General features: G+C 52.7%; 1 long non-coding RNA gene across 1 annotated transcript; it reads right to left on the reverse strand.

Moving 5' to 3' along the window:
• Positions 1-200: 200 nt before the first annotated feature.
• On the reverse strand, positions 201-21,258 carry LOC127490560 (uncharacterized). The gene is made up of 3 exons (XR_007918577.2): positions 21,177-21,258; positions 2,573-3,089; positions 201-420 (listed from the first exon to the last, which is right to left on the reverse strand). It is a non-coding gene; the product is annotated as an uncharacterized lncRNA (long non-coding RNA).
• Positions 21,259-22,002: the final 744 nt, after the last annotated feature.

Consider the following 22,002-nt stretch of genomic DNA (forward strand, 5'->3'; position numbering starts at 1 on the left):
TCTCATCATGTTGCAAATTCAGTCAGCGGGAGGAGATGTGATTCACCAAAGATCACCAGCAAGTAGCAGAAGCTAAAGGTGACCTCCTGGCCACCCACACCAAGTCCTTTACAAATTCCTCTCCGTCAGTTACCTCCACCCACAAATTTTATATATATATATACACACATACATATATACATATATATTATGATTTATTTATTTATTTATTTATTTGACAGGTAGAGTTACATACAGTGAGAGGGAGAGACAGACAGAAAGGTCTTCCATTGGCCGGTTCATTCCCCAAATGACTTCAACCGCTGGAGCTGTGCCGATCCAAAGCCAGGAGCCAGGAGCCTCCTCCAGGTCTCCCCACTGGGTGCAGGGGCCCAACGACTTGGGCCATCCTCTACTGCTTTCCCAGGCCATGGCAGAGAGCTGGATTGGAAGAGGAGCAGCAGGGACTTGAACCAGTACCCATATGGGATGTCGGCACCGTAAGTAAAGGAATTACCTACTGCACCACAGTGCCAGCCCCTGTATGTATTTTCTAATTAGGCTGAGAAGTAGAAGCAATTCGAGCAGCCATGGAGTAGGGTGCACAGTCATTACGATTCCCTTTTGTTGACTTGGAACAGATAACATCAATCAGAGCAAGGCTCTAGCATCCGCACCTGCACTCATTTACAGCTCCCGGGGCAGGCATTGCTAATCAAGCTCCGCATTCTTTCCCACTGACTTGCTAACCCAGCACTCCCAACTGAAACTGACCAGCCACTCAGGTGGAAGCCACAAGCCTGCCCTGGCACCAGCTCTGAACTCTACGTGCCTTTCTCGTGGGTCAGATCACAAGGAGTGAACGAGTAAAGAGAAAAAGAGCAGATATCCAGCGCAAGTTATAGGGAGGCAAAGCAAGCCCAAACCCAGTGCTGAATACGGAGCAGTGAGCCAGCATTCGGCATGGAACACAGGCTTTTGATTTGGTGGTTGCGAGTCGTATCAGACCTTCGGTAGTTACTCTTTGAGTGACAGAAAACCAGCTCCCACTAACACTGGCGTAGACAGGGTGCATGAGCCCTGGTGACAGTTGTGGCTTTGAGATCTGACTTGCTGCAGCCACTTACAGGCTTTCATCCCGACTTTCCCTTGCTGTCCCTTCTCTCCCTCCTGCTCCCTCCCACGCTGGCTTCCTTCCCAGGCAGTTTCCCATTGTGGAGGCAAGCTGGCCACCAGCCTGCCTCTTCACAGCTCCCGGCCGGGAGGCGAGTGGCTGTCTTCCCAGTGGTTTCCACCCCAGGCCTGGCCCTGGTTCCCCATGGCCTCATCTGACTCATGGACGTGGAGGGCCAACCTCCCGCTGGCCATTGCTGATGGGGGCGGGGCGCCCCACCCCCATGCACCTGCCTAAGGGGACCACGAGGACCCGGACTTGGAGGAAGGAAAGAGGCGCTATGAAAATGGAGAGCATTCACAGCCGTGAACCAGCTGGAATCCCTCACACTACCGAACACTCACTTCCTAGGGGGAAGGAACATGGCTCAAGGAGCGAAGCTGCTTGCTCTAGTGAAGGGGGGAGGGGGAGGCGGAGCAGCTGGAGTGGCTAGCTCTCCTCTCTGTGTCTGCTGGGTCCTCACTCTCCCAAATGATGTGTGCAAACCATCCAGGGCTGGGGTTGGGATACGGCATGGCTCCTGCAAGACTCGCATTGAAATTGACTTAACTTGAGAGAGAGAGAGATGCCATCTATTGGTTGAGAGACAGACAAGCAGAGAGAAAGACACAAGGAAGAGAGGGAGGGAGGGAGGGAGAGAGAGAGAGAGCGCGATCGAGCTCCCATCCAGTGGTTGAGAGACAAGCAGAGAGCTCCCTGCACATGCACCATGACTGGGGCTGTGCCAGGCTGAAGCCAGGACCTGGGAACCCAGTCCAGGTCTCCCGCATGGGTGGCAGGAACCCAAGTACTTGAGTCGTCGCCTGCTGCTTTGTAGGAAGCTGGAGTCGGGAGCCGGAGCCAGGTGCTCTGAGAGGTGGCGCTACAGGCTCTCAACACACAGCTTCACCACGTGTCTTGACCAAGGCCCCGCCCCTCAGGTGGAGAAGTGATTGCTGCATGGTGGTGGTGATGGGCGGTGGGGCTGTGCAGGAGGGACTGGTCCTTAAGAGAGATCTGGGCTTCGTCGTGGCCGTGGGCTGGTTATCTGCTAAAACCCCAGCCTGGTCTCTTGCTTTCTCTGGCACACACCCTCTCCGCCTTCTACCTTGCTGTCTGCTCTGACGCAGCCCTTGGCCACCCGATGCTATGAGCCCAATAAACCTCCATTCTTGCTAAACCCATCCAGGAGCAGAATTCAGTCACAGCTACAGAAAAGGAAGCCACTGTCAGGGGTTGCCCCTGAACGCCTTTCAGATGGGAGCCCCGCAGGGGCCAATAGCCTCCTGCTTAGGGAGCCTCTGCCATCCCTCCTACCCCAACTTTGGCAGACACCCAAGAGGGGTGGACCCCATGCCCATGCTCCCGGCTGTGGGGCCGGCACCATGGGGGCCCTACTCCCACTCATCCCGCCCCAACCCATCCGCAGCCAGAACTGACCCAGCCAGGAGTAGACGGCAGCCTGAGGTCCGCTCTCCAGAGAGCAGGTGAGCTGGGCACTTGACAGCGGGCCTCCAAGGTCAGGGTCCTGGACTCTGACATCTACAAGGGCCCTGCAGACGACCCACAGGAGAGAGGAGCAGCACACGAGGAAGCAGCTACTCGGCGGCGCGAGCCACAGGATGTGTGCCCAGCATTACTACACGTTGAGTTCCCAGAGAAACCAGCGACCAAGATTTATTTTAGGTTATCTCATAACATTTAAATGCCTAATCATGCTTTCCAAAATTCACAACTGCCAAGGCTAACCTAAATATACCCGCAAGCTGGATTCAAACCTCAGTAGGGATTTCAAATTTGGTTGTAGTCGGTCTCATTTCTCGTTCTCTGGCTGTTTTGGCGTGTAGGTGTAGCCACGTGACTAAGTCGTGGCCAATGGAAGTGTTGTACGGAACTTCCCAGAAGTCTTCTTTAAAGGGAGGAGGTATGTCTTTCTTTCCTTTCTCCTCCTTGATGCCTGGAATACAGAAGTGATGGCTGGAGCTTCAGCAACCTTATTAGATAATTCTTTAGAGATTTATTTATTTATTTGAAAGTCAGAGTTACACAGAGAGAGGAGAAGGGGGGGGGGTCTTCCATCCACTGGTTCACTCCCCAAATGGCCGCAATGGCCAGAGCTGCACCTATATGAAGCCAGGATCCAGGAGCTTCCTCCAGGTCTCCCACATGGGTGCAGGGGCCCAAGGACTTGGGCCATCTTCTACTGCTTTCCCAGGCCATAGCAGAGAGCTGGATTGGAAGTGGAGCAGCCGGGACTCAAACCAGTGCCCACATGGGATGCTGGTGCCTCAGGCCAGGGCGTTTACCTGCTGCGCCACAGTGCTGGCCCCACCTTATTAGATGTTGAGGTGACTTTGAGGATGGACGTTGCTGAGGATGCCAGAGCAGAAAACGAGGGCTCCGAGTCCTTTGAGGCACTAAGAAGCTGTCACGCTAGTCCTGAGCTTCTGACTTCCGTACTTTTTTTGTATGAGAGGAAGAAACATCTATTTGCGATATGTAGCCAAGCTTCATGCCCCACTCCCTCCCTGGTTCAGAGGGTCCCAGTTATTCCACCTGCCTTTCAGTTCTGAAAGAGAACGCTGAATCTTTCTGGAAAAACCCCCTTTCGTTGGAGAAGCCTGGACAGGATTGCAGCCGTCGCAAGCATTCTCTACATTTCTGCTCCGTCCATCCCCGCTCCTATCCCTTGCTCATCGCAGGTGGCACTGGCCAGCTTTTTACGATCAAACACTTGTTAAACAATCATTTCTAAAGATCAGATCATCGCTGTCACACACATGTGCCATGAGCACATGTCAAGGAGATGACTCAGCGCATCAGCAATGAGGGGACCCATATGACGTCCCAGCGGCTTAAAGGGAACCTAAGGCACAGGCGCTTTAACGAGGAGCCAGGTGCGCGCAGCTGTTTCTCAGCAGACCCGGCCGGCCCTTCCCCGAGGTGAAGGTCAGTTGTGTCTCCAGGGCAACAGTCATTTGTACCACAGTGGACAAGAGTCACTCACTTACTGCCAGTTGCCTACAACTTAGAGTTGTAAGGTAGCTCAAAGGCCGTGAAAGGCACAGACCCCACAGCGTCAGATGACCCTGAAGAGCTGGCTAGACAACACCTTTTGTTTTTTAAGATTTAGTTACTTACTTGAAAATCAGGGTTGCAGAGAGAAAGCACAAGAGACAGAGTTTCTATCTGCTGGTTACTCCCAAGTAGCTGCAATGGCCAGAGCCAAGCTGAAGCCAGGAGCCGGGAGCTTAGGCCGTCCGTCTTCCGCTGCTTTTCCCAAGCTATGATCAGGGAGCTGGATCGGAAGTGGAGCAGCTGGAACACGACCGGACACCCGTATAGGATGCTGGCGTCACAGTGCTGCTTTACCTGCTATGCCACAGCGTCAGCCCCAAGGCAACATCATTTTTTTAGAAAGATTGATTTATTTATTTGAAAGTCAGAGTTACACAGAAAGAGAAGGAGAGAGAGAGAGAGAGAGAGAGAGAGAGAGAGGTCTTCCATTCGCCGGTTCACTCCCTAGATGGCTGCAATGGCCAGAGCTCTGCCGATCCAAAGTCAGGAGCCAGGAGCTCCCTCCAGGTCTCCCATGTGGGCACAGGGGCCCAAGGACTGCTTTCCTAGGCCACAGCAGAGAGCTGGATCGGGAGTGGAGCAGGTAGGACTCAAACCGGTGCCCATATGGGATGCTGGCACTGCAGGCAGTGGCATCCCATATGGCGCCACAGCACCGGCCCTGACAACATCATTTCTAAAGTCAGCATCTCTTACCCATTCTCGGAGATCCCCTGGCTGCTGACAGGGAGCACATATATCACATGTTCCCATGTATGTCACGACACATGGTCCCATGGGCAACACCCTTAAACTCACACACTTGCCCTTCATTTTCACACCTTCAGAAATACCCAGAGTGCAACATCATTCAGCCTTGTGGTTAACCGGCTGGTGAGCATGCCCACATCCCACATTGCAGGGCCTGGGTTCAATTCCCAGCTCCGGCTCCTGACTCTAGGTTCCTGCTACTGCAGACTCTTGGAGGCAGCAGGTGAAAGCTCACACAGCTGGGTTCCTGCCACACCCTGGACTGAGTTCCCAGCTCCTGGCTGCGGCCTGGCCCAGCCCCAGCCATTTCAGACATTCGTGCATGGAACCAGCAGGTGGGAGCTTTCTCATCTGCCTGTCCCTCAAAAATAAAAATTCTATAAAGTTCTACTATTAAAAAAAATCACCCAGGAAAGTTTACCCAATGGAACCAGGCTTTGAAGGAAAAGGAGAAATTCAGCAGGCAGAGAACATTCTAGACTAAGGGCGGGACTTAACATAATCACCTGCCGAAGAGCTATTGGAGACCCATGTGCTCAGGCTGAGCTCACTCAATTTGCTGTATGCGCAGAAGGAGCTGTGTGAGCCATGACAAGAGGGTGCATGGCTGACGGAGCTGTGGGAGGAGAGACTAAAACTCCCCGCCCCCACCCAACGGCCCTTGACACCGTCACTGCTAAGCCGTGGCCTCCGTGTGCTTGTTGCACAAACATAGCCGTGGCCTTCCCACTCCGGGCACCCACTCCTCACCCCACCCCGGCAGGGAAGCTCTTGCTGCCTGCACCTGTCGTTTCTGATTCTCCCAATCACCCCAGATCCCCTGCAGGCAGGTTCTTACCCCAACCTCCCATCAACGCTGTTCTTGCGAAGGTCAGCAAGGACTCGGCACTAACGGAGGTGGGTGGGCGTGGTGACCCCCACTGCCTGCCTGGCTCCCTGGCTTTCTCCTGGTCTCTTGTAGCCTTTGGGTCTCTTCTCCCAGCCTCCATGGGTCTAAAGATCTCCCCTCTCTCCCTCCCTCCCTCTAACTGTTCTCTCTACCACCACCACCGGAGCTTCCCCCGACCTCTGCAGCCTTCAAGGGCATCTGTGTCTGGCAAGTTCACACCCTCCGAGCCCTTTCCTGAACTCCGCTCTTGAGTCTAACTTCTTACCATCTCCCCTTGATCATCTCATGCGAACTCTGCCCACAGCCATGCCGGTCTCTGCTCGTGGCCACCCCTTTCTCCCACCGTCTCCGCTGAAGCCTAGGAGTCACCCTTGCCTTCCGGCCTCCAACGTTCCTGAGTGGCATACTTACTGACAGGTTGGGGGCTTTTGCTGTGCTTTGCACTTACGATGGAGTGACGCCCTGATAAATCCTTGGAAAACTGGAAACGTCCTAAGTTAGAGATGCAGAGTCTACCTCACCCAGGGCACACCCTGACTCAGCAGCATGACTCAGCAGCCTGGAGAGTCAGCTGCCGTTTCCTCTGTCACTGCGAGGCTGCCTGGGAGCTGCCCTCACTGCTGTCATCCAATGCCGTGAAAGAAGACCAGACCACACTGGGGAAAGATGGACAGTGACAATGTGAAGTTTCTGACTTCAGCACTCGTGGGAGCGGAGGCTCCTGTTAGAGGCTCTGGCAGCAGTGCGAGGTGCGGGGATGACCAGACGAGCTCACTGTCCACAGCAGGCAGTACACGGGCACTGCGGCTGGTGCTTTGCACAAGCCCAGGTCTCCATATCCTCTACTGTCAAATCTGTCATTCAAGGACTCCTCCACGGTGCTTGCTCTTCCCTGGCGCAGGGAGCTGGGGACTTGGAACTATGCTAGAATGGACTGTCTTATCCACCCTCTTGACACGTGATCAGTGCACTTACATACAGCCTTTGTTTCCAGAGTCATGCATTTTTTTTTTCAAGTGAATGGAGGCCTCCCCTCCCACCCCCACCCACACTGGCACTGTGGTTCAGCAGGTTAAAGCCACCGCCTGCAGCACCCGCAGCCCATATGGGAGCCAGTTCGAGTCCCGGCTGCTCCACTTCCAATCTAACTCCTTGCTAATGCACCTGGGAAAGCAGCAGAAGATGGCCCAAGTGCTTGGGCCCCTGCACACATGTGGGAGACCCGGAGGAAGCTTCTTGCTCCTGGATTCGGATCAGCTCAACTCCAGCCATTGCGGCCATTTGGGGAGTGAACCAGTGGATGGAAGACCTCTCTCAGTCTCTACCTCTCTCTGTAACTCCACTTTTCAAATAAAAAAATTGAAAAAAAAAAAAGGTGTAATGAGCTTATCCATTCCATGCTCTTATGAACAATCATTTCTCAGAGCAAAGCTAGACTTTAGATTTTTCTAAGTGCAGTGGACGGAGTAACACAGCAGATGAAATCACCATTTGTGACACCCCCATACTGGGGGCGCTGGTTCGAGTCCCAGTGTCTCTACTTCTGATCCAGCTTCCTGCTAACCTGTCCAGGAAGACAGCAGATGATGCCCCAAGTGCTTGAGTCCCTGCCACCCAAGTGGGAGTCCCAGCTGGTGCTCCTGGCTCCCGGCTTTGGCTTGGCCCAACTCCAACCGCTGTGGTCATTTGGGGAGTGAACCAGCAGATGGAAGACCTCTCTCCTTCTCTCTCCCTCTTCTTGCTCTCTCTGTCACACTGCCTTTCAGATACAAACCTCTTAAAAACTTTTTGAGACATGAGTTGATCTCAAAAAAACTATCATGAAACAAATGCGCATCCAGGGACTATTCAGATTGCTTCATTAAACCCTGATGACACCGCTGTAAAGTAGGTGCCATTATTATACCCATTTCATAGATGGGCAAGTTGAAGTACAGAGTAGTTGAGCAATTTGCCCATGGTCACACAGGAAGTGACACACAGGGAAGATTTGAATTCAGGCAGGCTCAATTTAGATTCTCTGCTCTTTTTTAAAGAAATAGTTTTTGTTTTAGGCACTTGTCTTTTTAAAAAATATGTTTATTTATTTACTTATTTACTTACTTATTTGAAAAGTGGAGTTGCAAAGAGAGAAAGAGAGAGATAGAGAAAGAGAGAGAGAGATCCTCCATCTGCTGGTTCACTCTCCAAATGGCTGCAATGGCCAGAGCTGGGCCAGACCGAAGCCTGGAGCCTGGAGCTTCATCAGGATCTCCCACGTGGATGCAGGGGCCCAGGGATCTGGGCCATCTCCCATTGCCTTCCTGGGAGCATTAGCAGGGAGCTGGATCAGAAATGGAGCAGCCAGGGGACTCTAGCAGGTGCCCCTTTGGGATGCCAGTCGAGCAGGCGGCCCCTTAACCCGCTGTACCCCAACACCAGCCCCAGTTCCATGCTCTTGATGTCAGCAAGACAAGGCAGCTGTTGGGCAATGGTCCTCAAGCACTGACATTGGGGACTCACCGACAAATCATCCCTCCTGCCTCTGCCATTCCCAGAACACAAAAAGGCACCGACAGATGAGGCAAGGACATGATTTCAAGGTTCCTCCCAACCACGGAAGCCCCGGCTCAGCCTCTCATCCAAACATGAAATGACCGTGTTGTTCACCTCCAATGGGCCTCCTTGACCATCGGCCCCCAGGGAGGGACTCAGTGAGCCTGGGAGCCGGAGCAGTGGATGGAGGGAAGCGAGGGAGGTCAAAGGCAGGTGCAGTGGGGAGATTGACTATGCTGCGGGGAAGGCCTGGGCCGGGGCCGAGGCCCCAGTCACACAGAGCACCGGGGTATCAGGACTCATCCGTCCGGATCGGTGGCTCTGAGCGCTCCTCCGTGCCCTACCTCCCTTTTTATAACCGATATTTGAAAGTGAGTCAGAAAACTGAATAATGAGCAGATCCAATCTGTGCTGTTAGGGAGAATCATTTTTAGGGGCAAACTGAATTTGTTGAGCTTTTAAAAAATTATTCCCTTTACATTCCCGAAATCTTAGATAGTGTAACAGACCCACACGCATGATTTATAGCTATATGGTGGGCGTTTGGTGCAGCTGGGAAAATGCCGTTGAGATGCCTGTGTCTTGTCCCCGAGTGCCTGGGTCAAGTCCTAGCTCCATCTCCAATCCAGCTGCCTGCTAATGTGCACCCTAGGGGGCAGCAGGTGGTGGCTCAAGTCCTTGAGCCCCTGCATCTGCGTGGGAGACCCGGAGGAAGCTCCTTGGCTCCTGGCTTCGGATCGGCGCAGCTCCGGCCATTGTGGCTATTTGGAGAGTGAACCAGCAGATGGAAGACCTCTCTCTCTCTCTCTCTCTCTCTCTCTGCACCTCTCCTTCTCTCTGTGTGTAGCTCTGACTTTCAAATAAATAAATAAATCTTAAAAAAAAAAAAAGAGAGCAAGCCTGCCCCTCCTCCGTCTCCGCCCTCCCATCTGGCCGAGTGCTCTCTCCCTCTCCCACGTTCTCCCGCCATGATGCCCTCCTCCAGGACGAGACACAGTCGGGGGGCCCACACCAGAACCTGCAGCGCGCTGTTTGGACGTGCAGCCTCCAAACCCGAGCTCTAAATAAACCTCCTTTCTATAGGAGTGCTCCCATCTCAGGAACTCTGTTATAGTACTGGAAACGGATTAATATGGTGCAGTCACGCATATTTCCATATGCAAGTGCTTAGCCAAGACTCTATCAGAAGATGGAGTGAGGTAGTCAGCTGCTGTTCCTATTTATAATTCATAAATTTGGATTAAAGTGGAACAAGGTGCTCAGATACCGGAGAAGTAGAGTGAAATGAAAGAACAGAGGCAGAATGGATTTTGGATTAAAAGCTGCCGTTGGGGTTCCTATAAATAGACCGGGCCTATTTATATATGATGGGAAAACAGGAAATAACCTTCGTTGCAGTTTGTTTAACATACAAAGACAAATGAGGAAGCTAACATTCTTGCAAAGAAGTGGAGCCTTATCTTTTTTAATGCTTACTTATTTATTTATTGGAAAGGCAGAGTTACAGAGAGAGAGGGAGAGACACAGAGACAGAAAGAGAAAGAGAGAGAGATCTTCCATCAGCTGGCTCACTCCCCAGATGGTGACAACAGCCAGTGCTGAGCCAGACGGAAGCCAGGAGCCAGGAACTCCATCCACATCTCCCACATGGGTGGCTGGGGTGAAGTACCTGGGTCACCATCTCCTGCCTAGCCAAGGATGGCAAGTGGAGCGGCCAGGACAGGAACTGGCACGCATATGGGATGCCAACGTCTCGGGCAGCAGCTGTGCCACAGTGCCAGCCCCCAATTGGGCTTTATTGTCGAAGTGGCATCAAGGCAATTCTCTGCATTGTGACAAAGGACAAGGCAGTGGTGACACAACCCAGAAACAACTCAGCCTCAGAGAGCGGAGAATGTGTACCCTGGAGAAGACAGACTCAAGGCACAGTTCAGAAATAAGAACCCACTGGTGATAACCTGGAGACTTCAGCAAAGTGTGTGCCAATGAACAAGCAACTCCTGAAACAAGTCATTTCCACGTGCAACCCCCAGAGCTTACATTTCTCATCACTGGACTATCAGGAAATTAAAAGTATGTTGAAGAGCAACAATCCTAAATATTAGAAAATATTTACGGAATTCAGTTCTATGCTTGCATTTTGTGGATATCCATTAATTGCATACAATTTGGTTCTGAGTCTGTTGTAAGATATATCAGCTCTGCACGGCTACAAAGTTTCAACGTCTGCTTTTGGGGGTAATTGCACTGCTGGCTGGAAACCCTTTTCAACTAAACACCAGGTTGGAAACACTGTGGTACAGGGTGAGTTAGACAGAGTCACACAAAAGAGAAATTGGGCAATCATCTCTCAAGACAGTGTTTTTCTTCCATTTAAGCCTCTCTCCCTGTAAGAACCTTCTCCTAAATTACTGGGATTTCATAGAGCATCTTGTAAAAACCTCTGCTTATTAAATACTGAAGCATTATTGATTTCTGTTTGTCCTGTGTAGCCTGCAGGGCATTTTAAGGTCTGGGCTGATGTGGTCAGTCCTGCCTGTGCCTTGCTGTGTGTGTGGGAGTCTCGCGCCCATGTCAGGATCTGAGTTTTCAGGGCACTTCCCTCTAGTGTTGGAAGCAGTCACAACTCTGACCACAAAAGCGCCACCCCTCATTTCCACAATGCTCCCCAAGGGGCTGAGATGATCTGGGTAAGAACACAGCTCCATGTTCTCCACACTGAAGGTAAACTCAGGTTGGGTACTCCTAGTCTTTGTGTCCCTACTGTGTGCCCAACCACTGAGTCCCCACTCCATGCCAGGTTCTCCCGGAAGCCTTACAACAGACCCATAACGCTTGTTCTATTGTTCTCCTTGTAGACTTAAAAAAAAAAATACCCATATCCGGAGGGAGGAAGCGACTTGCCCACAGTCACCCAGCTACAAGACTCAGCTTCTGATGCCAGTGAATCCATTGTCTTGGCGGGTGACACCCAACGCAGAGTTAGTGAATGGATGAATGAAGAGAGGGACAGGCTATGAGGTATCATCAGCAGGCTTTCTTCATGTTGGCATCCAGTTTGGTGTGTTTCTGGAATGTGTAAAACCAGGACGATTTTCCAGAGTCTGCTAAATCACAGCGTAAGAGTGCCTACCTCGTATAAACAGTTGCAGGAATGATGTGAGACCACTGTGTCAAAAGTGGCTGGTTGGGAGCTGGCCCCTTCCCTTCCTCTCTCTCTACCCCATCCCCATCCTCCAACGTCAATATGAAAATTCACCCCCAAAACAACCCTCTCCTCAATGATAGTGTTACGGCTTGCAGAAGCACATTCCCACGCGTGGTTTCACTTGATCTGCGTTGACTTGGAGCACCCGCAGAGACTGGAGCCCAGGAAGGGAGCGTGGTCCCCCCTCAGCCTCACGCTCCTCCCTCCACTGTGCACACAGAATTCTGCCTCATTAGCATTGGAAGCCAGGCTTCAGCTAGCCCCTGGCCTGCGCAGTCTGCCTTTGTGTTACGACTATACACAAACCAGCTCTGCAAGACCATAGGGGCATTCATTTCCCTTCCAGGCTCAGGGTTGGCACTCAGAGGAAGCACGCTCACCCCCAGCCCCGCCACACTGAAAATACCTTGAAGCCACTTCTCATAGGTACAGCCTGTCCCTAAAGGGCTTACTAGCAGATTCTTGTCCAGCGCCCATTGTAAGGGGGAGGCACAGGGCAGTACCTGGAGGCACCAAGGCCAGCATGAAATCTGACCTGGCTTTGAGCTGAGCGTGGAGCCCCAGTCCTTGCTGGAAGCCCTGACCTGCAGCATCATAGGAAGGGAAAGGAAGTTAGAAGCAAAAAATAAAAGGACCACACGGGGCCTCCAGCAGCCACTTGGCAGTCCTGGGAGGACATTGGCACTGAGGGACACAAGGAAGTCCGGTAGATGTAAGCCCAGACATGCCAGTCCCTCCTATCGCAACAAATGATCACTCATTCCTGCTCAGCTGTGGCAGTGCCAGCGAGGGCAGGAACAGGGGCCCAGGAGCTGGAGCCAGGGCTAAGGGTGAGCAAGGGGCAGGCTTGGTCTCCCTTCTTTTCCTCCGGAGTCCCTGGCGTGGGGCTGCAGCCAGGGCTCTTCCAGAAATATTTTTTCCTGGATCCCTCAGCCAGGTCAAGGGTCTGATACGGTTGCTGTTGTTGTTGTTTGTGCCTCAGAAAAGTGCTAGGGCAGGAAGTTAGAAATTAGCCTGAGTGTGAGAGGGGCCCAAGGCAAATAAGGTACCAGCAGAAGCTGCGAAGCTCACCTTGGAAGCAGCCCAGGATTGCCAGTGCAAAGTCTCGCCCATACTCCGGTAACTTTCCTGGAGGTCTCAGCCCTTCCCCCTAGGAAAGCTCCCCAAGGAGGATCCTCTCTCCTCTGCACCCAATGGGTTACCTGGCCTGATAACACTGGGCCTCCTCTCCTCTCACCCCACCCCCGGCAGGCACCCTAGGAGCAGTTCCTCTGCGCAGCGCCAGGTGGGCTCCCCAGTCTGACAGCACTGAGTAGTGAAACCTTGGGAGGAATTTCATCTGATTCACACCCAGCAAACCCTTTGTCCTGGAGAAGGAGGAGGAGGAGGAGAGGAAGGAGAAACAGCTGGAAGAACTGGACCCCTTTCCCTTACAAGCACCAGTTGTCTGAATACAGACCATACACTCAGCTCTCCGCCCTCTGCTGAGCCGCCCGCCTGGCCTGCCCGGTGCCTCCTCTCCGTTGAACCATGCAACCTTGCTTTCCCCCACTCTGAGTGACTGGGCGCCCGCTCTCAGGTTCTGTCGGGAGAAGTGTCCGTCCATTCACCCCATCAAAGCTTGCTGCCTTCCTGACCACGCCTGTCTCACCTCTGACTTCTTTCTTGTGCGAAGACAAGAGCCTGTTCCACCCATCTCCACTAACAAAAGCACGGGGCAAGTGAGGCCGCTCTGTGCTCTGCCCGTGGCTGAGGCGACAGGAACGGGCAGGTGCCTCTGGGAGAGGAATCTCCCAACAATCCGGCTGGCTCACCCCCTGCATCCCGAATGACCGGGAGAGAGTCCAGCACAAACAAGAGATGCTTAGTAAGTCCGTGTTGAACAGATGAGAAGAGGGAGGGGAGGCAGAGAGACAGAAATGTTCTGGTTGATCAGGCATTTCACTGGCTGCAAAATACGTGACTTGCACATATATTATCATCTAAAAGCCAGCAGAGCTGAACTTTCCATCATAGCCTTTGTGTTAGAATCAGTGGCTTTAAAATACTCTTTGCAGGCAGTGCAATGAACAAACCCACAAGAAGTGCTAAAATGTTCAGCTTTTTTTGGGAATTAACTCTTACACTTTATCTCAATGGGAGACATCCCCCTAGTGAATGGGTGGATCTAGGCTGGAGCATTGCCATTTGCTTCTGCCACCAATTAGAGAGATTTGGGCTTGCAATCACCAAGTGGATTAAGCCCTGGCTGGATCTGGCCGACAACATGCAGGAAATACAGGGGACTGAGGAACATGCTAAAAAGATGTCAAGGAATGCAGTCAGCAAAACTCACACGAGGGGAGCTTTGTAAGACGAATGAGCACTTTTCTCTTTGGAAAAAATTTGCTTGTAGAATTAAAGGGGCCCGCCCAGCGCCGTGGCGCCAGCATCCCATATGGACACCGGTTCGAGTCCCAGCTGCTCCTCTTCCAATCCAGCTCTCTACTATGGCCTAGGAAAGCAGTAGAAGATGGCCCAAGTCCTTGGGCCCCTGCACCTGCATGGGAGACCTGGAAGAAGCTCCTGGCTCCTGGCTTTGGATCAGCTCAGCTCCGCCCATTGCAGCCATTTGGGAAGTGAAACAGCGGATGGAAGACCTCTCTCTCTGTCTCTGTAACTCTGCCTCCCAAATAAAAAAATAAATAAAATCTTTGAAGCAATTAAAGGGGAGACCCTAATAGGGTTCTCAAGAGCATGTAAACAAATGGTGATGTTTGGATCTCATTTGGATCCCATGAAACTACATGTTTTCAAGATGGGGAGGGTGGAGGACAATCACTCTCAAGGGGGCAAAAGTGGCTTTTTGGAGAAAGGAAGAATCTTAGCAATTACCACAGTTTGTGGTCTTTCAAGGTCTACATAAAGCAGTGCACAGTGGCTCCTCATAGTTATGGGGCATTGTTCCCGGGTCCCCCTGCCATGCACACAGAGACTCAAATCTCTTATACAAAATAGGGCATTATTTGCAGATAACATGTGCACACCCTTCCATATGCCTTAACTCATCTCTACACTGCTTACAACAGCCACCATGGTGTAAGTGATGTGTAGTCAGCTGATGTACTGCGTTGCTCAGGGAACAATGACAAAGGGGGAAAGCCTGCCTAGGGCCAATAGACACAACTTTTTTCACCCCACGTATTTCTGCGCACAGCTGGTTGAGTTCATTGTGGTTGGCCAATGTGCGACGGATGGGGAACCCACGGACACTGAGAGCCAAGTCCAATGTATCTGTGGTTTTAAAATTCACCAGGGGGAGGCAAAATTATAATGGGGACAATGTCTCAGAGGGTCTCCAAATGGAGACCAGGTTGGCAAAAGGTTTGGAAACACTGAAGGAGAGCACACAAGCTGTGAACTACACACCTGAGACAACACCTAGCAGGTGTCCGATAAGACGATGCAAATTTCTTAGGGTGCTCATCGTGCAGTGCTGTTTTCTTTTTTTTTATAGTTTAGGAATGTTAATTCTTTTTTTTTTTTTTTTTTTTTACAGGCAGAGTAGACAGTGAGAGAGAGAGAGACGGAGAGAAAGGTCTTCATCTAATGGCCGCTGCAGCCAGCGTGCTGCAGCCGGCGCACCGCGCTGATCCAAAGCCAGGAACCAGGTGCTTCTCCTGGTCTCCCATGCAAGTGCAGGGCCCAAGCACTTGGGCCATCCTCCACTGCACTCCCTGGCCACAGCAGAGAGCTGGCCTGGAAGAGGGGCAACCGGGACAGAATCCGGCACCCCGACCGGGACTAGAACCCAGTGTGCCAGCGCCTCAAGGCGGAGGATTAGCCTAGTGAGCCGCGTCGCCAGCCAGCAGTGCTATGTTTTCACAGAGCCCCTATCTTTCAGGGGTGACTTCTGACATATTTACAGTCGAAGGAGACAACAGGGGAGAGGCACAGGCAGAGACAGAGCAGCCAAGAAAGGGACAGAAAGAGGGCCGTCGGCATTTCTCAGAGTGACAGGTCTCGCTCTTTTTCTCTTGCAGGGCCCGCCTTTCCTTGGCCAATGGCTGCTAACCACTGGCTCATGAATCAGATTTAGCCCTGTGTGTGTTTTATTTAACTCCCACATTGTTATAGAAACCAATGATTTATTTAAAATTTTTAAAGATTAATTTTATTTATTTGAAAGTCAGAATTACAGAGAGCCAGGGAGACACACACACACACACACAGAGACAGAGACGGAGACAGAGAGATCTTCCACCCTCTGGTTCATTTCCCCAAAAGGCCACAATGGGCCAGACCAAAGCCAGGAGCTTCATCCAGGTCTCCCATGTGGATGGCAGCGGCCCAAGCCCTTGGGCCATCTTCTGCTGAATTCTCAGATGCATTAGCAGGGAGCTGGATCTGAAGTGGAGCAGCCAGGACTTAACAGCTGGGACTGGAAGCTGTGCTCATATGGAATGCCAGTATAGCAGGCAGCGGCTTAACCCACTGCACCACAATGCCGGCCCCAAGCCAACATTTTAAAACGAGAGATTTCACGTAAAATTCCCCATTACTGGCCGGCGCCGCGGCTCACTAGGCTAATCCTCCGCCTTGCGGCGCCGGCACACCAGGTTCTAGTCCCGGTCGGGGCGCCGGATTCCGTCCCGGTTGCCCCTCTTCCAGTCCAGCTCTCTGCTGTGGCCAGGGAGTGCAGTGGAGGATGGCCCAGGTCCTTGGGCCCTGCACCCCATGGGAGACCAGGAGAAGCACCTGGCTCCTGCCATTGGATCAGTGCGGTGCGCAGGCCGCAGCGCGCCGGCCGTGGCGGCCATTGGAGGGTGAACCAACAGCAAAGGAAGACCTTTCTCTCTGTCTCTCTCTCTCTCACTGTCCACTCTGCCTGTCAAAAAATAAAAGAAAAAAAAAAGAAAAAAAAATTCCCCATTCCTGGCATCTGGAGGAAGCAGGCTTTCCAGAACCCAGACTGAGCCCTCAAGAGAGGCTTGTTTCTTCTGCTCACCGTAGCCGAGCCAGTTCCTCTTGGACACGCCCACACTCACACTTGGCTCTGCTTCTGACCTCTCTCCTCCCCACCTTCCAGTGATGGTGAACTCCTGGGCGGGGCAGAGCTGGGCCACATCGTCCCATTGAACCCTCAAACCGCTCCCAAACTGGCGGGCAGATGCTGCTGCCGTCTGTTTCACGGACGGGCACACTGAGGCTCAGAGAGGGGGTCTGGCATTTCTGACCTCAAAGCCTTTTTTTTTTTTTTTTTTTTTTTTTTTTTTTTGACAGGCAGAGTGGACAGTGAGAGAGAGAGAGACAGAGAGAAAGGTCTTCCTTTACCATTGGTTCGCCCTCCAATGGCTGCTGTGGCCGGCACACCGCGCTGATCCGAAGGCAGGAGCCAGGTGCTTCTCCTGGTCTCCCATGCAGGTGCGGGGCCCAAGCACTTGGGCCATCCTCCACTGCACTCCTGGGCCACAGCAGAGAGCTGGCCTGGAAGAGGGGCAACTGGGACAGAATCCGGTGCCCCGACCGGGACTAGAACCCGGTGTGCCGGGGTGCAGGCAGAGGATTAGCCTACTGAGCCGTGGCGCCGGCCATAAAGCCTATGTTTTCATTGTCCTACTGGCTGCTGTCTCCTAAGGTAGCCCCAGCAGGCAGGCTCACGGCTCCCACACTGCGGGACAGACTTGATCTAAGCAGCGGGAGCCAGAAGCCACCCCAGCCCTCCCAGGGGCCTGGTCTCGGTCTGAATGGCTCCTTGGCAGAGGCTGTACCTACCGTAATCAGCACACTGAGTGAATCTCTCCACAGGGGAGCACTCAGGTAGAATAACCTGAAATAAATACTAATCTAAAGGGAAGCTGGCATATTTTATATATAAGCTGAAGTCTGCGTTATCAAACAAAAGCATTCCACCTCACAGTGTGTACTAGTCCATGAACACAGGGACTGGCATCGTGGCTCAGCAGGGTAAGGGTCTCTTGTGACCCTGGCATCCCATATCAGAGCATCATTTTGGGTCCTGGCTGCTCCACTTCCGATCCAGCTCCCTGCTAATGCATCTAGGAATTCAGCAGAAGATGGCCCAGGTGCTTGGGCCCCTGTCACCTTCATGGGAGACCCAGATGGAGCTCTTGGCTCCTGGCTTTGATCTGGTCCACAACAGCAATGATTTGGGGAGTGAACCAGCAGATGGAAGCTCTCCTGCCCCCCACCCCATCTCTCTGTCTCTGTCTCTGTCTGTCTGTCTCTCTCTCCCTGTCACTCTGCCTGTCAAATAAATAAATCTAAAAAATGTGAACATAAATAATAGCTCCAAGTGGTCACATAAAGTGACAGAATTGAAGATACCCTCACCCTCATTCCATGACTTCACCCTCAGTGATTTCTTTTTTTAAATATTTATTTATTTATTTGAAAGTCAGAGTTACACAGAGAGAGAAGGAGAAGCAGAGAGAGAGAGAGGTCTTCCATCCACTGGTTCACTCCCCAATTGGCTGCTACAGCTGGAGCTGTGCCGATCCAAAGCCAGGAACTTCTTCCGGCTCTCCCACGTGGATGCAGGGGCCTAAGGACTTGGACCATCCTCTACTGCTTTCCCAGGCCATAGCAGAGAGCTGGATCAGAAGTGGAGCAACCGGGACTGGAACCGGCCCCCATATGGGATGCTGGCACTGCAGGCGGCAGCTTTACCTGCTATGCCACAGCTTCCCCCCCCCCCGCTCCCCCCCCCCCCCCAGTATTTCTTATCTAATGTTCAAACGCCGCAGTATACAGGACTCCAGAGGCCGTAGTCATGGAGCTCTTCAAAAAGTCGATGGAAATGCGTATGATGAAAAAAACTGTGCTTGGATTTCAAAAGTTTTTTGCACCAAAATTACCCTGTCTTTTAATTCCATTTTTCTGTGGACTTTTTGAAGTCCGCTTGTGAACTTCACCCAAAGTGACCTTGAATGAGTCCAGACTTTGAAGGGCTTATATTCTCAAAGCCGGAGCTTGTAGCTGAGTCTGGGTGTACCATGGTCAACGGCAAACAGGAAGCCCTCACAATTAATTTCCACATAAAATAAATATTTTTAAAGGATACATGATAACAATGTGCTAATTTGGGGCCAACATAGGTTACTAAGAACTCATCAAGAATGACAGCAATTGTTTAGAACTTAGACCAACAACAAGTATTCAATGGGGTGGAATTCTTGATGGCTGCATTGTGTGTAGTGGCATTTCAGATTAAAAAAAAAAAAAAGCAAACTGACTTCTAGTGGATTTGAGAATGGTGCTAAATTCTGTTGACTGGCTCCTTATTGCCCCAACTGGGTGGACGCTCCCACAGCCCCAATCTTGGCACCCCACTGTTGTCCTCGGGCCCCCCACCCCTCCACCCTTGTCCTCTTGCGGCTGAGCCCTGCCATGGGCCCGGCTCCCTTCCACCCTGAGCCAGAGTGGTCCCAGGACCCTGGGCTGTGAGGGTCCAGGGGAGCAGTGGAAAACCCAAAACGTGGTGGGAGAAAACTTCCCGGAAGTCCCTGCTCTGCAGCTTCACCCCCTCCCCCCCGCCTCAGTTTCCCCATCTGCCAGCTGAGGTCGAGCCAGCAAAGCAGAGGAGCTGGGAAAAGCAAGGGCGATCATCGGTGCCAAAGCCTGGGGAGGATCCTCCGTGGAGGAGCTTCAGAAAAACCACCCGGGTCTGAAGCGCATTTACCGAGGTAAAAATAGCTGCAGCTTAGAATCGCTGGCTGTGCATCTGCTGCTTTGCATAGATTATCTCATTTAATGTCACCCTCATCAGAATTCCGCGAGGTTCGCGCTGCCGGCCCCGTTTTAATGAGAAAAATGAGATGCAGGGAGATGCATGGACTTGCACAAGGCATTACAGCCCAGCCAGGATTCCAACCTGGACCCTGGACATTCCCGGGGTCACCAGAGCTAAAGAAAGGACAGCTTCCTGCTGCTCGCCCAGGGGTGACAGGGGGACACACGAGCTAGGCGGGCCGGGCTGCCCTGATGGAATTCGGGCTGTAGAACTCTTAGCAGGGAGCTGCCGGGAGTTCCAGGAGGGCGGGAAAGGGCGTGCCGCTTGCTTCTAAGCGACCTGGTGAGAGGGGGACCCAAGTGACCAGGCAGCCGGGCAGCTCCTCCTGCAAGGAAGAAGCCACCGTGGGCTCCAAGCCCCCAGGGCGATGGCCCAAGCCCTGGAGGAGGCAAAGCGACAGGAGGACCTGCCTGCATCCCTCTTTGAGATTTTTGGAAACCCAAAGAGGAGAAAGGACTTGCTTAAAGCTAGGCAGCTCAAAGGCCAGCTGCGGGTGCTTCCGCCGCCGCACGTCGCTGCCCCGAGAGCAGCGGGAAGACCCAGGGTCCGAGTCGCTCCAGCGGGAGCCTCCGACTCCGGTCTCTCACCGCAGCAGTGGGGGACTCTGCAGTCTCTGCCTACGACGAATTCTATTCTGGGTGCCGGCTGTGCAATTAGCATACATCTGAATACATTTGTCATCTTGAACAGGAAATAGAGATGCACGTGAGAAGCGGCTGAAAGCCGCGTGAAGGAGAGAAGCTGCGTGGCATCCTTCCGTGGGCGGCGCCTCGTGTCCGTCCCTCTGCCCACGGAGCCCGTCCTCCTCCTCGCCGCCATCTGCCACGCCTCAGCCCCAGGTGAGGGCGGGCGGCTTCTTTCCCTTGCGCCTCCCTGGACGGGCTGTGGGTACCTTCCCTCCACACCCCATCCCCCAGCGCTCCAACAACCCTAGAGGAGAGCTGTCTCGGGCTCTTGCTTGGTCCAGATATTCTAGAAAGTTCTCCCAACATGGCAGGTGCGTTGACACTCTGCTTGGAACAACTACATCCAGCCTCCAATGAGAATTCTAGACTCCCAAGGCGATTGGGGGTGATTTCGAGTTTCCTTTTAGCTTTGGACTATGTCTCAAGGGTTCACCCAGCCCACTCGCTATTCTCTCCAGCAAAAGGAGGACACTGTTGCTACCCCAGTGCCAGGTCAGTGGTTAGTGAAAGCTGCAAAGGATTGTCCACGGAGCCCCAAACTCTCCCACGTGCGCTCCCTGACACAAGTCAGACACAGCGCCCTGGAGCCCTGGGTCCCTCCAGCCTACCTATGCTGTGATGGTTCAATCAAAACAACTCCCACCCATGGTCTAGGTGCTCCCTGCCTTTTCCCCATTCTGGACACTGGGCGGATAGTTCACTCCCCCAAAGACCATGAGTCCAAGCTATTGTGTTAATAGAATTTGTAACTGGTGTTTGGGTGATGGAGGGTACACATCGCATCCTACAACCCCAGCAGCAAGCCACTAGTACCCAGCAAGCTACCTGCCGTTTGCCCATCGCGGGGACCTCTGACTGGCCCCACTCACACTTGGGCACTGGCTTATTGCCCCATTCCTCCATCCCCACCTCCACCACCTCTTTATAGATAGAGTTCCACCCCAGCCTGGCTGAGCAACAGCTCAGTAAAGACAAGCGAGTGAGAAATAACTGGTGGTTGTGAACAGTGGCGATTGATGGGGAAGGGGCATGGGTCGTCACCCAGCACAAACTGTCCAATTTACTCATATCCCAACCTGCGCCCAGTGCACAAAGCCACTCCTCACCAACTCTGCTCAGCTGAAGTCCGGTCTCAGCTTGCATACCTCCAGCGATGGAGAGCTCACTACTGCATAAAGCTGCCCCGAGCCTTCCCTGGACAGTTAGGACCTAATTCATGCTCCACCCTCTTCTCTGACCTCACAAAATGACCCCACCCTGGGGGTTGAAGCAGGGATGATGTCCCTACCTTCTGTGTCCTCAGACCTCAGCTGTTCCTGTAGCACACAGCCCCCCGTGCCTTCACGTCTCTGCTTGTTCCCTTGCCAATTGTCCTCCGCAAATGCAGGGTCTACATCTGACCGCTATCACCAAGGAGTGTGGCCAGACCCCACGTCCTGGTGGCTCCAGCTGGCTCAGTTCCCCAGAAAACAGCTGGGGAGAAAGAGATGGACCTGGGGACAGCCCCTGGCCCTGCCATCACAGCTGTGTCTCCCAGGCCCGGGCTGCTTCACTTCTTGAGACCTCATCTGTAAAAATGAGGACACCAGTGGCTTCAGCTCCATGAGCCACGTGCCTCGCCAGCGCCTACCTCGCAGAAAGCCCTGAATCGCAGTCGCGCACTCACAAGAGTGTCTACTCCTGGCACCTGTTGATCTCCCTGTCACCTACACTTCTTAAAGGATGCTTTTAAAGTTCTTTTAATTGTACGAAGACACACAAATAATACAAGAGAGGACAAAGAAGAAAGCAAATTCGATCACCCGGAGACAATGCTGTTAAAATATTAGCTAATGCCCTCTGGAGAGGGGCAAATGCCACACACACACACACACACACACACACACCCCGACCCTGAGGGAAGCAGCACAGCCGAGGGGACAGAGTGGTTTG

The sequence above is a fragment of the Oryctolagus cuniculus genome, chromosome 6, assembly GCF_964237555.1.
Source record: "Oryctolagus cuniculus chromosome 6, mOryCun1.1, whole genome shotgun sequence".
In the NCBI taxonomy this organism is placed as follows: Eukaryota; Metazoa; Chordata; class Mammalia; order Lagomorpha; family Leporidae; genus Oryctolagus; species Oryctolagus cuniculus.